Genomic DNA, 14,838 nt, shown 5'->3' with positions numbered 1-14,838 from the left:
TATCTGTCTATCTGATACTCTCCTCTTCAGCACCTCTCCAGTAGCTCTTTTGGTGTCTCATCTGTATGTCACAATCCTCATATCCTCTCCTCCTTTCTCCTGTCCTATCTATCGGATATCGTTACAATTACCTTTCACCTTCAGGATAGGAAGATATACACGTTAGTTATCGGAGCTTTAACCAGTTGAACAAACCAACAGATTGTACAAAAGCAAACTATTAATGCACTGTTATATCCCATAGGGTCTTAATTGTCATACAGTTTAGTCATAGCCATCATTATTCCATGTGGGCTGACAGTCACAGAACACAGCAACACTTTGGATGCCAGCTACAGGCCTATATTCAACACAGCAACAGATGTACACCAATCCATATTCTATGTTCTATTGCTATTTATTATTATCTTTGCTTGCCTCATGTTCCACATTAATATCACAGTGAGTGCAGGGCAGCTAGACCAGTGGTTCTCAAATGCTTTTGTGCACAGGGAGCTGGCTAGGTGTGCCTTGGAATTAGTCTTATTCATGATGATTTATATAGCTATAATCATGTGAAGGTGTGCCTTGGAAACACTTGTTTTCATAAGTGCCTTGTTTGGGAACCACTGAGCTATACTATCTATAGCTAGTGGCTGAGGAGACAGAGCAGCTGTCTGGGAACCAGATGGGCTGCGTGCAATTCAATCCCTTGTGGCCTGGCTTGTGTCCTTGACTGAGACACCGAATCCCTAACTGCACCTCAAATTCCCCTAGATGGCAGCCACTGCTCCTAAGATGGGTCTAATGCAGAGACTGAAGTTCCCTATGGGGATCGATATAGGTTCAATTATTATAAAGAGCCCTCTCTTTCACCTTCTTCATCTTGATGAGGTAGTGACACTCATGCCCTGACTCATCTGCTGCTACAGCAACAGGAGATAACTCTTCCTCCTCGAGCCTCGCCTGCGCCTCATTGCCTTCATCCTTTTTCTTTAAGAAAAAGCTTCATAGCAGTTTTGCATTAGTGCATTCAGCTAGCTAGCTAATTAACTCACATTAATTAGCTAGCTAGCCAAGGAAGAAAATCCTCAAATATGTTCCCTCATATTGTGAGGGATGTGTAAATGTGTATGTGTGAATATTATTCACATTATGAAGGGTATAGGGTAAGTGATATTTTTTGGTTTAAACACATTTTTTTGTTAAAAAGCTCTATATTCTTATATTAATTATATTGCTATAGAGTGTTTGTTCAGTAACAGGGGTCTCCCCATCTCTCCAGCTCTTTAATAAACCGAAAATACATTTTCAGGTGGGTTGCCAATCGCAGCCAATCAGGAGAGAGTACCCGTTTATCAGTATTCCAGTTCCAATTTGTCTTCTCTCTTCTTTGTGTTATCACTTCCATTTTCACTTCCTGTATCTCGTAGGAGTTCTCTCTCCTGATTGGATGGAATTGGTAGCCCAACATGAAAATGCCTTTTCTATTTACCAAAGAGCTGGACACACATGGTGACCCCTGTTAGTGAACAAACACTCTATAGCAATGATTGCTATCAGAATGTACAGTAGAGCTATTTAACACTTATTTTAACATAGACACAAATAATAATAATCACTTCCCTACCTTTAACTGAAAAAAATGGTGTTATTCAATACATTGGATCCTGACTCCATATATAAGGCAAATTCAGGTCTCAGTGCTAATCCAGGTGACAGTCAACGATCTAGTGAGCATGGTACAGTTTAATTGGCAGATAAACAAAGCTCTCATTACGCTGTGCCCTCACATAGCAGTCATCCACCTTGACTGTGAAACACCTTGGTGAGTCACTGCTCGTGGCTTTGCCAGTGGGAAATGTTTCTTATCTTCCTCTGCACTCCTCCTCTGTCGGTACGTGTGCATGCACAATACATGTTCCCCTGTCATGCGGATGGAAGGAAGTATGTGCTCAGGACTGACCCTGGACAGCAACATCACTATGATAGAGGATGGCAAGAATCGTGCAGGTGGGTGTGTGAGGGGGCTGTTTGTCAAGATCACAGGTGGATGTAGTGCATTACGGTACACTAGCAACTGTACGAATACATACTGATAATTATCTCCGCCAGGGCTGAAGGCCGGAGCCAGAGATACATTTTTCACCCCTGTGTGTGCGACGTGTGTGTGCATGCGTGCGTGCGTGTCTGTGTCCACGGCTAATTTTTTTCATATTGGGCTCACAGATACTAATCAACACAACTCTGTGCATTAGTGTGCACGTGTGCATTCATGTGTTCATGTGTTCATGTCAGCTATAGCAGTCTCAACATGGGCTCATTTACAAAGGCAGCTACAAATAGCTCACCGGCTCATGAAAGGCACTGACTGTGCTGTCTTGTCATCAATTAAGTCTATGTCGAGTCCCTGTCCCCCAACGCACGGGCGGTAATAACGTACATTAAGAGCGACCCGTCTGGGATGAGAGTTTTAGCATAACCTCCGTTTCCCACCCGGCTCTGTGGCATTAGCATGAGCACAGTTGGGAGGGCTCAGTTCCATGGAGCAGACCCTGCATTGAGTAGATAAGGACATTAGAGACAGTGCACAATCGAGGTCTGCTTGGTTCTCCCCTCCCCACGTGTTAATATTTCTTCCTCCTTTACGTCTCGCTGACTCCCAGCCATCCAGCTGGCCCCGGGAGAGACTGTATTAAAAATACTTCCACAATTACCAGCAACATAAAATACACATAGGGGAAACACACTCTTGAAAGTGTGCACTTTTGTTCTCTCTCCGTCTCTGTCTGTCTGTCTCTCTCTCTCTCTTGCATGCTCACACACACACACACACAAACACATAAATAGCCTACACTCAAACCTCATTACTCTGCATCATGACGGAATTGACTAGAGGAGACTGCCGAGGGAATCTATGTCTTAATAATGCATATTTCTGCTCTTGATAGCCTGTGAGCATTGGAAAGCAGAATATTTTACAGCTACATCTTCATCTTCATACAATATGTTCATATTTACTATACGTGAATGCAAAACGGCTCTGTTGCCATTACATTTTATACCTACCCACATTCTCTTTTTCAATGTAGTACTTTGTTGTTATAATTTCAAGTCAAGGTTCCTTTAAATCCATATTTTGGTTACATAATCTTTCTCAAATGAAAACGTTTCTTTTTTCCCCTGCTGTGTCCACTTATTGAAATGCTATTCGTACTGGGGCATCTGGCCGCTTATCAAAGTTGAATAGATCAAATAAGCCATTTCTCGACTCGAGTGGAAAGTGATGGATCATTGATGAGGATGTCTTTGAAATGACGTAATGTGGCTTTGTGAATTACACATCACTGTATATTAAAAAAACATGTAGGTAAATCTAACACAGATATAATTGGAGTGAGCACAAAACCTCATGACACTGGCACTATCACAAAAAAGTAATGAGGTTTACTGTAGTAGAATAAGCTATAGCAACACCATGGGCCATATACTGTAGGTAGTAGTTTAGTAGTTTAGTTCAGCACAAACTGTCAGCCGATTGTTGCCCATTGTTGTGCTAATGCGTTATAGCTGTCAGGCTGGCCTGCCAATGTTGCCAGGTCTGTTTATTATAAGCGACTTTGGGCTTGTTTCCCTGTAAAGTCGCTTTTTAAATAAGGATGTTCCCAGCGTTTTTTTTTAACTGACGTGTACACAACATTTTTGAAAATGGTTATTCAAATAATTGAAAATGTAATAATTTATTTATTGAAATGAACACCCAGAAAATAGCCAAAACTAAGCACATTTCGATCTATCAGGACATCAGCGATCTCCTTATGGGCATAAAAGATACAGATACAGAGCAGATACAGAGATCCTGTTGTCCAGAGCCACATATCCGACCGCTATGCCCATGTATGGTCATGTGCATATATGGGACCGACCGACTTCAAACACACCGCGCCCAGCAGCAACTCCGGCAAGGACTCGAGGGAGTGCAGTGCCCGCCGTCCAGTAGTTTGGATATCTGGTTGTCCAAAACTGCCGATCCAACCAATATGCCCATGGACATTCCAATATATGGGCATATACTGATGACATCAAGGATTTCCATATATGGACATAAAGAGACATGGACTGACAGATACAGAGATCTCCATATATGGGCACAGAAGTGACACAAGTGGTACAACTGGTACTCTGACAAAACCCCCGACATTATGACTAAGAGTAAGACATATCGGTCGGATCGGCGTTGCCACGCGGCACAAACCTCTAGTTATAATAGAATAGAATATGTCAACTAAACGAGCTGTTAGGCTTATATGACAGAAATGCAAATATCTGCTGAATAAGAATATCCAATATATAACCAAATTTTGACACAGGTAATCATGCTTCTAATGCAGTCTAGCGGGCATACACACAGTTATTGGCAAACAATACATTCCACACAGAAATTGATTGTCAGGTGCGCCAGCTCTGAGCATTTAGGCCCTACTCTACTCTGGTTCCATAATGGTAGTCACTGCCACTGGAAATGTATGAATCTCTTCCAATTAACCAGCCGACGATTTTGCACGACGAAATGCAGTTACCGTTGAGTATGATGAATAGCCCCCATTATCTGAACTGAGAAAACAGTGGCTGATTTAGCTGAATGCGGCAATCCATTGACCTATGTCTCTTAAAGCCTGATCAAGGCCATGTGCACAGTCAGTGGAGAGAAAAAGCGAGGTAGACTCTCAGCTGGTTCAATGGGCGCAGAGCTTCGTTTCTCACTTCTCCACTCTTCCCACACACTCTCCACAGTGACACAGCTCACACTTTGAAGTGTCTTTTATTTAAGAAGTTTGTATAGGCCCTAGGCAGTGAATAGACTGCCAAAGTTAAGCGCCAAGTTACATTTGAAAAATAACTTTCATTATAATGGATTTTATTTCTCCTCAACCAGCAAGCCATGTATGGTTTAATGTCGTAGAATTGAAAAAGGGAAACTGAAAAGATTTTATTGGACGCAGATGGACCATGCAAATGTTCTTTTAAAACTTGATTGTATTTTAAGATCCTTACTCTTTCGTGCATTCATAACATTGCAGTAGAACTACTACACCAAAAAATATATATATTTCTCATTACTGCATGTGCTTACTCAAAGACCTATTATGGACTTTCATTGATGCATTCTGCAGCCCACCTGTGTGCCAGTTCTTATATGACTGTCGGGTGCCATAATGAATTAAGCTCATCTCACAGCGATACGCTTTGATGAACAGTTTTTTACTTCTAGTACGTTGGTGTCACTTGCCAAAATTAGACGATTGTTCACTTTCAGATAGGGCTTTTTTGTCAAGGGACACCCTTGTGCGATGGAGTATAAATTAAGCTTTGCAATGCATACTACACTCACAAGTAACTTGTGAAGAGCATAAAAGTGATAACTTTTTTGAAGAGGGCCAAACTCTTAATGCAACAAACAAAGTATGTGAGAGATGTGGGCTAAAAGTGTGAGGCTTTCTGTATTCCAGATTTGCAAGACTTGGCATCTCTGCTGACGCTGTTAGTAACTGCTGTCTGATTGTAGGTTATTGAACACTTGTGAAGCCTCCACAGAGTGCTGAGGTTTTCATATCTTAAGAATTGGACTATTCTGAAAAGAATATTCAAGAATAATATTCAGTTGACTGACTGAGGGCCTGCCCGAATGGCATAGGCTACAGTCAGTTGATTAAAATAATAGAAAAGTAATTACATTGAATATTCAATAAACTAAAATAATATGCTGCAGAGAAAGTGATCCTTTCAGTTTTGGACATAATAACAGTCTATACAAACGATATATAGTTCAATAGGATATATCTAGTATAAGATCAAAACTACAGTCATTCACACACAAATACACTCACATACACAGATTTCTTTTAAAGTGCTTGCTGCAGGGCCCCAAAAGATTCTTGCCTTTCAATCGGCGTATCCTTCCAACCTAACCTAATTCACTTACTATCACCAACAAGCATATAAATACATGACTTATGGTATAGCTCTAATAGTTTAACCCTTAAGTAATACTGTAGATGGGACCACTTCACCATTAAAGATATAAACATACACATAGCAATAATAAGCAGTAGGTATACATGAGGTTAGACATAAGGTGCAAAAGAGTGGCACAACGGCAGGTCCACATAAGACAGTAGCCGACTAGCCGCATAAGCCAAAAACTTCACAGGTAACAATCCACAACTGCCAGAGTTAAACATCATCTATGGCTGCCCTTGCCAGCGATTCCGAGCGTTTTCACTAACTTTTGAAAAATCATAGAATATCATTCTTCACAATGATCCACCCTCCGTTCACTTCACAATCTGAGAATTGTGCCGCCGATATAATCCATTCCATAGTTGTGGGCAGTTGAATGTCACTTGTTTTCCCCAAAAAGCATCAGAAAGCAGAGAAAATTAGATTTTTATAAATCCTATAATACCAAACAAAACCAGCTCCATTTCGTTGTGATCACGTTGGCTGTGGTCTTCATCATCATCATCATCATCATCATGATTCACAGGCCTCTAGCGTAAACCATTGAAAACACCACACACTCGTCAATTCTTCAATGGCAGTGTGAGCCTCGGGCCAAATGAGGAGTGTACTCGCCAATGGCAGTCAATGAGTTAAGGTAGATCATAGACAGTAAAAAGTATGTACAACGTTACGCCCATAGACTCTACAGACCGTAAATGAAGGGTGGGGAATTAATGCTATTGGTTGTGTAGCTTGTCAATCAAATCATCACAAGGAAGCCATGCCCTTCCTACAGATTACCCTACTTTATCATCAATTTTAAAATAAATGGGACCATAATTTACCAAAACACATATTATGGTGATTGAATGAAGTTTTAATTAGTGACTGGAAGCATATAGTATTTATGACAATGTTTATTAAGATAATAAAATCAAGTGTAAAGTTCAGCAAACATCCATCCGCTTGAATGGAGCCTAATTGCTTCTGACAACAGCAGGGGTGAAACAGCGAGACGACAGGCCATTCATATGAACTGTATCTTCCTATACAGCCTCAATTTATAACTTGGATGCTTGCGCCTTGGTAGATCCACAAGGAAAAATGGTTACTGCATTTTTATCACAAAATATGTTTGGCATAGGGGTTGGTACTGTACTGACAGGGATGTAAAGATTTGGCGTATGCTGCACTATGAAAGGCAAAAGTCTGTTAACTGTTTTCAACACTATGTAAGTGCCAGTCTGTTTTCAGTAGCCTACAACACATCCTGACAGCAGGCTACAGAAAGGTTTAGATGAGAAAGAAATAGCAGGCTTTGCATAGAGGCAAATATGATTAATTAGCTGAAGAAATGTTGCACAAAAAAGTGCCACAGCATGCATTTAAAGCACTCTTTTCTCCCACAAAACATCGTCATTTTTTAAATGAAATGAAATTAACTCATCGAAGGCACCACTCACTTCAAAATGGGTGTGATTTTCTTTTTTAACAATGCTAATGGAGAGTCAATGGGAGATTACTTGTACACGCCCAGACAGTCCTGAAAAGATATTTCATCAGCCACTGTGTTCAGGACTTTTAATGTTCCTATGACAGTGCCTTAATTCAGGGTTGCTAATCATGTGTCCCTAATATATACTGGCCATATGAGATCCACACGGAAGCCACGCTGTTATTAGGGCCATGTCTTGTTTACGCTATACTCAACCCAGAGTAATATTACCGTATCCTTCATGTTTACTTGCATTCGCTTTGGCTATGGGCTGGGGTTTCTATTCTTATGCATGCCCCATTCAGAATGCTAATGTGAATGTGGAGCCTATAGTGTGTGCTCTGTTGGTAAATTAGAATTTGAACAGGGAATCACTGCAGATGTGACCCCAATTGTTGTCGGCCGCCCGTCATGTATATTTGTTGCTGAAAATGTTTTCATCTATCGATAAATGCACATTATCTACATGTGTGTGTGTGTGTGTGTGTGTGTGTGTGTGTGTGTGTGTGTGTGTGTGCGTGCATGTTCATGTGTGTCTGGGACCAATCTTGCGAACTACTGGTTCGATCAGTGCATGCCAAATTTCTTGTCCATTCATCCGTTAGTTCATGCAGGACACAGAAGTCATACGCCCTTGTAATCAGCTGTGAGTCTGCCGATTGAATAAGTGTTTCTAATCAGCCACATATTTCTATAAACCAATCACAGCCCATTCTCACCAACAAGTCAGTCCATTTAAATATGGCTCCCTCCTAGGCCGGACTCAGACATGTGCTTCAGAGAGGCAGCTTCCCCGTTCACTTCCATTCTACGGGAGAAATGTGGCTGAGCGTCCTGTTGCGGCGTGTTGTAGGCACTGCAGCAAGTGAAGTCTGACACGTGTGTTTGACAGGTTCAACCGCCAACCAATAGGAGAATCTTTATCTCCAGACCCACCGTGCTGCAGAATCACTGTCCCACCAGGCTAGACTGGCCTCCCAAGTACTGACATCCTATTGATGTTCAAATATGTAGTTCCACAACTCGGTCGCACAACGGTGTCCTGAAATAGGAGACCTACAAAACAACACCTTGTTGATCTGCTATTTTCGGGGCCGTGCCATGGACCATACATTTGAATAAATTAGACTTAATAATGTAGATTCTATTTGAACTTCGATTTTTCATTTTCTGTGCCGTGTTCCACAAAGTATGATATACAGTAGTTCTACAGAATTATCCTATTTTATACGGTTATCGCTTGCTTGTTGTCCAGTTTTCTCCTGCTCTCCTTATATCCTCCTACATAATGAATCAGTTCCTTAACCGCTTGAAGGTGGTATAAGTGATAATCTTTCGTTAAAATTAGTGTAAAAAGCTCCCTATTCCGATAATTGTCTCCACCAGGCCGAAAGGCATGGCGAGAGAGTATGTTTTACCCTCCGTCCGTCCGTCCGTCCGTGTGTGTGTGTGTGTGTGTGTGTGTGTGTGTGTGTGTGTGTGTGTGTGTGTGTGTGTGTGTGTGTGTGTGTGTGTGTGTGTGTGTGTGTGTGTGTGTGTGTGTGTGTGTGTGTGTGTGTGTGTGTGTGTGTGTCCGTCCGTCCTGTCCGTGTGTTACCACCAAATCTCCGGCACCGTTGGCCCGGTCGCTGCGAAACTGTGCACACACACTCCCTGGATGCCAATTCAGAACCTCTGCCTCAAATTTTTCACATGGGCCTGTTATAGCGCCACCAGGAGGCCGATTTGTGCAAAACCCATTTTTTCCCATTACTCCTACAGTTTTAAACCAAACCTCATGCAAATCGGTACACAGTATCTCTATAGTCATGTGATCAACCCTGATCTGTCCGATTTCCCATATTCCATCCTCATTGGCTAAGGTTGCCATCCAAAGTTTGCAGGATTGGTCCGTTTTGAACAAACTGCCTGAAATCATGAACGCAGCTTGCCATTTCCATGAAATTGCACACACACATTACCACTAGGCCGAGGAAGAAATGGCACTTAAAACTTTTCGCATCAGCCTCATGGTGGCGCTATAACAGGCTGATTTGCATTTTTAACTATAACTGCACCAATCTGCGTGAAACTTTGCACGCCTACTCCCTAGAGGCCAAGGAAAAACATCTGCACTGCATTTTTCACATCTGCTTTTTACAGCGCCACCAGGAGGCCGACTTATGTCAAATACATTTTTGGATATTAATCCTTCAGATTTTATCCAAACATCACGCAAATCGGTACACAGTATCTCTATAGTCATGTGATCAAGACGCATCTGTCCGATATTTCATATTCCATCCTGATTTGCTAAGGTTGACTTCCAAAGTTTGCAGGATTGGTCCGTTTTGAACAACATTTCTCAAATCATGAACGCGGCGTGCGATTTCCATGCAAATTTGCACGCACATTCCCACTAGGCCGAGGAAGAAATGCCACCCTTTTCACATTGGCCTGTTATAGCGCCACCAAGAGGCCACAATAACTTACCTGACCTGGCGGAGACCTGTACTCCGAGGAGCACTTTTTCTAGTTATCATTGCATTGGAGTGTTTGTTCAGTAACAGGGGTCTTCCCGTCTCTCCAGGTCTTTAGTGAACATACAATACATGATCGGGAAACCAATCTTTCTACCAGAACCTGCAGCGACACCCATGGAGTGCTTAGTCAGCGTTGTGGAGCGTCTCACAGCACAACACTGCTCCAACTGGGTCCACACTTTGCACAAATATTGCTCAGTGCTCTGGCTATTGGGATAGCTGCTTTCCGCACCGTTAATTTACTTACACGTTGTACAATGTGTATGAAACTACATTATTGCGCAACAGTTTTGGCCAGTAGGTCACATTTTTGCACATACGCGATATACCTCATACCTTTTGAGTTACACAGCGCATGCGTGGACACGGACACGCTGTTCAAATAAAAACAAACAACACGGCCGGACAGACCATCACTTTAAAATGAATGGTACTTTTTGGTCTATTCCGCAAACATAGGCCTATTGGTGGACAGGGACATTTGGCGATGCGTTCTGTTCAAGGAACAATAACCATGACTCATGGACGTGGTCTGTTGTCCAAACACACTGTAAAAGGCATGGGACCATGGTTAAAAACATCACACGCAAAGCCAAGCAGCAACAACTAATTATTTTATTTGGTTGCCATACTTTTTTTTACTTCATTAGACATTGCGCTGCTTATTTGATTATTTCAGTGTGGTCTTCAGCCTGTTCTCTCTCTCTCTCTCTCTCTTTGTGTGTGTATTTGTGTGTGACTTGCAAAGTGACTACTCCTCCGCCATGTCTCTGACCTGCCAGGGAAGGCAGTACTAAAGCTGTGTGTGTGTGTGTGTGTGTGTGTGTGTGTGTGTGTGTGTGTGTGTGTGTGTGTGTGTGTGCGTGTGCGTGTGTGAGACAGCGCAGATTTGAGAAGAATTTTAAGAAATGACATGTATGCATGTACACATCTGTACACGCACTTTACGGCTGCACACGAAACGTCTGTAGACGAAAAAACACATGTACTGTACACGTGATGACGATTGTACATGTGACATCTAAAGGGATTTTTGTTATCACTTTGCCCTTCCATACAAACCTGGCCACAGCGTGACGTCTGCTCAATGCATTTCAATGACAATGCGTGCGCACATGTGCGTGTGAAATGCTTGAGGCTTTTTTTGTTGCTGTTGGCCAGTATGTCACCTACCTCACACACTTTGCTTTGCTGCTACTACAGTACCTGGATGCATATGACAAATTAACTTTGAAGTGATTGTCCCCCATGATGCAACAAAAAGTGCTCATAATTACTGCTGCTGACTACTTCACTGTTAAAGGATCTACACCATGAATTTAAAAAAAAGGTTTGAGCCTAAATCAAGCCTCAGATATACTCATTCCAACTAACTTCTCTCTGGCTTATAAAGATTTTTTCTTTTTTCTTTTTGAACTGAAAAACGGGAGGGATTGTATCCTGACGTGACGTCACGTCAGGGTGCAAATCAGTTTGCCCTGTTTTGAGACCTATTTACAGAAAACCCCAGATTTGCTGTGAAAGCCTGAGTGTTCAAACTGGGGTATTTTGGGGGATAGAAGAGAGGTAGGGGAGACCAAAAACACACAAAAAAGAAGAAAAAGTAAAAATTCATGTTGTAGTCCCTTTAATGTTCATACTACATACTGTCATATACTGTATGGCATTTCATTTGACTACTATTACGCCCTTGTTATATTTGTATATATGTTGCTACAAACATTTATCTTTTCACCACCGCTTCTATGCTGCTATGTGCTACAGATTGCTGCCAAATGCCCTTTAACTGTTCTCTAATACAACATGACAATGAACCACGTAATCTAACAACAAATGCTATCTCGTTTCCATCACCAACTACCAAATTTTCAACTTGCATCAATCATACCCACTACTCAAAACAACACCTTCAATGCTCACTGCACAATTACTACATTTTTGCACCAATAACACAACTCAGTGTTAACCACACAGAAAATCTGCACTAGTTTCTAGTTTTATCCAATCGGGAGAGAGAACACATACGATACAAGATAAGCAATTGATTAGGGAGATCCCTGTTACTGAATAAGCACTCTATAGCAATGATTACTGATCGAATATAGAGTTGTTGAACGATGTGTCGTGCAGCAAAAATAGTCGATCAAGCTCGCAACACATCGTGATGGGTTTTGAGCTTGTAGCTCATTTAGGCCTAATCTCAACAGCATGTGGCAATGGCTGTCCACACACACACACGAGCATCTGAGTGCATACGCACGCACACACGCACGCACACATGCCTGTGATACCCTCCCAGCTTCAAATGCGACAGTCTGGGTAAGGTAAGCAATTGATCTTGTGGAAAAGCAGCGAGCCAGTTAATGACACCCTCAAAAAGGCTTTGCTGATGGATGCTGCAGGAGTGTGCTACGCCCCCTGCTCAAACAGCCATGCACATAACATAATACACATGCGCACACACATTTTAAAACAGTTGTGGTGGCCATCAACTGATTTCCAGATTTCTCCTCAACCGTTTCCCAAATGTGGTCGACCTGAGCTTAAGTCTGAAATCATAAGCTCCTTGTAGAAATGGATACATTTGGCAGGCATCCACATCCAAAATGTTCACACTTAGGTATCCGTCTATGCTATAAGACAAAAGGACACACGTACACGCGCACACACACACACACGCGCACGCACACACACAGACTGTGCGACTCACACACAGTGTAAGAGGAGATTATGTACATTGCTAGAGGATGAAGGCTGTTCCACATTTGAGGCTGTGCTGTGCAGTGCTGTGCTGTTTGTTCATGCATGCCATTTGATCGGCTGGATAAGCAGCAGACTCTGTAAGAGCCTAAAGAGAAAAAGAGAAGAACACATCCCCAATTATTGTTTTAACTTCAAACAGAGCTGCTGCGGTGATGATGAGCCGCAGCGCTGACAGGCAAATAACATGCAGCGAATAGTGACTTCCCAGCCAACAACAAAGGTATGAAAATGTGTGTGGGGGGTGTGTGTGACTGTGTATATCTCTGACAGTGCGGAGGTGCATCTGCGTGGTGCGTAGCGAGCGGGTGCAGGGAGTGTATATGGAGGAAGTGTGAATGAGCTATAGGCATCGCTGGGACTCTTGTTAATTAACAGTGTGACACACATTTCAGAAATGCCGTTTATTGTGCCTTTTTTCTGACCGGACTTTCCTTGACCTTCCATCCATGCGAGAACGTTTGGTCTCACACGCACACGCACACACACACACACACACACACACACACACACACACACACACACACACACACACACACACACACACACACACACACACTTGTATTACTATACTTGTGAGGATATCAACATTATATATTTTTTGCCATTTTAACCCTAAAGCCGAAAATAGCTCCAGCTTAACTTCTGTGAGCTTGTAGATCTGCTACTTTTGGTGCCAGATGTAGAGTTATTTAACTATAAATCTGGCATAGCTCCAACCCTAACCCCTAAAAACCTAACCTCTTAATGTCTAATACTAACCATAACCCCAACCTGAATCTTTTCCTAATTGTAAGCCTAGTAACTCCCCAAATCCTTTTGCTACCATAACACAGCCCTTCCTCTTTTTGAGGACCAGGACAATGGTCCTCACAATTGTTTCTTTCTTTCTTTCTTTTCTTTATAATTATTATTAAATATTATATTCTTTATTTATTGTTTCTTTATTTCTCAAATTCTACTAGTTTGGTCCTCACAAGTATAGTAACACACACACACACACACACACACACACACACACACACAGACACAGACACAGACACAGACAGACACACACACACACACACATGCGTGCGTCGGCACACAGTACACAGCATCCGTCCCTGCACTCCGTCCTCGGAGGATAATTAGTCAGCTCTAATGATGGCTGCTGACTCTCATCCTAAAAGACATCATGCTGCCGCGGCAACAAACAGGAAGCGCTTTGAACAACTCCAGTCCTGCTTGAGACACTCTGTTACCATAGCGACTGGAGGCTGTGACCCCACATTCTGTGACGTGGCACTGGTGTTATAACTCAATAAACGTTCTGCGTTTGTGTGCGGGTGTTGCATATTCCGGTTTATTCCAGTACTTTCAATGTCACAAATTCATTCCTTTCTTCTGTCCAAAAGAAAAGCAGTGGTGGTAGAAGGATGTTTTACTTAAGTAAAAGTAGCAATACTCTGTTGTAAAAATACTCTGTTACAAGTAAAAGGCCTATCACAGCCCGCTTCTCAGCTTTTGGACATTTTGGACATTCATATTTCTCGTCTTCTCGCTCCCTATTTTGGTGTTTAGTCATGGTTCTGTAGCTCTACAGTATGTTCAGTGCAGTATTTAGTGTTTTGTTTTCAGTCGTCCTTGCATTTGGGTCTTACCACTCACTCTGACAGAATGAGTGCAAAAGTATTGCCATCAAAATATACTATATTATTGTAGTAAAAGTATTTAAATTATATATTTTTTTCGAAAATAGCAGACCTTCAAGTTTATCACTGTTGTGAGCTTGCAGATCTATTTTTGCACAGCCAATGTATAAAAGGACTTTCTGCTTGAGGTCCCAGGTTCTAATCCCAGACGACCTCCTGGGGTGAACTTATGTCAGGGGGAGAGCAAACTTAGAGGGATAGTTCACCCAAAAACAAAATATTTTTTTCCTATCGATTAGTCACCCCATGAAGACTTGAATTCATGGATTTCTTTTCTTTTTTCGTCGCATTCCTAAGCCAATAATTTAATGACCAGTGGATCGGTATGCAGCGGTTCCGGTAGGAGACACATTGTTTGATTGATTGATTGAATGACATTTTTATTAGG

Source organism: Gymnoscopelus microlampas (genome assembly GCF_963454915.1).
Source record: "Gymnoscopelus microlampas genome assembly, chromosome: 13".
In the NCBI taxonomy this organism is placed as follows: Eukaryota; Metazoa; Chordata; class Actinopteri; order Myctophiformes; family Myctophidae; genus Gymnoscopelus; species Gymnoscopelus microlampas.
This window is presented reverse-complemented; position numbering follows the sequence as displayed.